We start from the raw sequence: 1,365 nt of genomic DNA on the forward strand, positions 1-1,365 counted from the left end.
CTAATTGAGAAATTGGGATATTTAAAGGGAAAGTTCACAAAAAAAATGTCTGAATTTAAATTTTTTGGGTGAATTGTGCTCTTAGTTAGTTGCATATTAAATGTAAGTGTTCATTTGGTCCAGTCATGCAATATGACATATGCAATAAAAAATCAGTAGACCAGCATGGTGTTTTAAATAAGTGGTTTGGAAAAGTACATTTTGAAGATCTATCTGCAGTTTCTGGCAACAACACTGAGACATGAAACAGCCTGTTAAAGTCTAGTCTTCTTAATATATAATTTATATAAAGTGTTTAATTTGGCTTGGATATATTGTTGTTGTTTTATTTGTTATTATAGTTATTTTGGGATAGATAGATAGATATCCTTTAAAAAGAAGAGGCTATATTCTTCATTAGCCAGCCACCAATCAAATGTTTTGCAGCCTATTTTACTTTTATGTAACCAACAGATTCTTTTAAATTATGAGTTTATTCATATTTCCTAATTATCTGACAATTATAAACTCACCAAGCACGTTTCTAAAAGATAAAGCCAAGTGTCATGTTCTTTCTACAGTATATTCTCTGGACGGTGGTCATGTGAAACATGACGCACGCTCGTAGGACGACGCTTTGCTCTAGTTTAACGTCTGTAAAGGTGTGGGTTCATTTCCTGACCCTTTCCGCGCGTGCAGCATCATCTCCTCACAGGCTGTTGCATCCTCCTGAGGGACCGTCGGCGCTCTTCACAGCCTGCACACTACATACCGGTCTCTGATTCGCAATCTGGGTAATGCCACTCATTCATTTGCGAGCTTGGATGTGCTATATTGTCTCTCACAGCATACACGCGGCTGTTCGCAGGGATACTACGGAATTACAGCCGCAACAAATGATGTGACGGCCATCCATTCAGATAATAAAAACTGTGCTGTGGACGCTGCATTTCTGCTAACGAAGCAAAGCCTTAGACGAGCCTTTCCCAGACGAACAGATACAGTAGTGTAACTGACAAGCAACAGTCATTTGGAATAATACCCTGCACACTGCATTACAAACATTCTGGGAGGAGGACAAACAGGTTTTAAGGTAACTGAGATGTCCTTCCATATGAGTAGACATGCACTTGTGCTGAGTTGGTTTGATTTGGATTTTGCAGTGTAATGTAAGTGTTGAAGTGCCTATTCAATCTGTAAATGTATCAGGTTATGAATCTTGGTACATGCTCTTTTTCTGCATGAATTAAAAAAAAATCATTCTTACACACATATAGTAGTAAGCAAGCATGCAACAGCCATGAAAGTGGGATCACTATTCAGAACCACTGGACACAATACATTTGTGACCCTGGACCACAAAACCAGTTTTAAGTCGCTGGGGTA

The 1,365-nt window shown here is 38.6% G+C and overlaps 2 protein-coding genes across 3 annotated transcripts in view; both read left to right on the forward strand.

Moving 5' to 3' along the window:
* The window catches only part of LOC107558778 (nardilysin-like), a 27,200-nt gene that overhangs the window by 16,647 nt on the left and 9,188 nt on the right, over window positions 1-1,365 (forward strand). The gene's annotated exons all lie outside the window — the stretch shown is intronic.
* The window catches only part of LOC107557375 (protein FAM163A-like), a 16,221-nt gene continuing 15,431 nt past the window's right edge, over window positions 576-1,365 (forward strand). Inside the window, exons 1-2 of one of the 2 annotated variants that reach the window (XM_016240786.1) lie at window positions 576-753; window positions 848-1,072. The gene's annotated coding sequence lies outside the window, so the exon portion shown is untranslated. Of the gene's footprint in view, window positions 1,073-1,365 lie in introns of both variants that reach the window. The other variant, XM_016240780.1, reaches the window with a different exon arrangement.

Source organism: Sinocyclocheilus grahami, unplaced genomic scaffold (assembly GCF_001515645.1).
Source record: "Sinocyclocheilus grahami isolate Dianchi unplaced genomic scaffold, SAMN03320097.WGS_v1.1 scaffold21.1, whole genome shotgun sequence".
Classification (NCBI taxonomy): domain Eukaryota; kingdom Metazoa; phylum Chordata; class Actinopteri; order Cypriniformes; family Cyprinidae; genus Sinocyclocheilus; species Sinocyclocheilus grahami.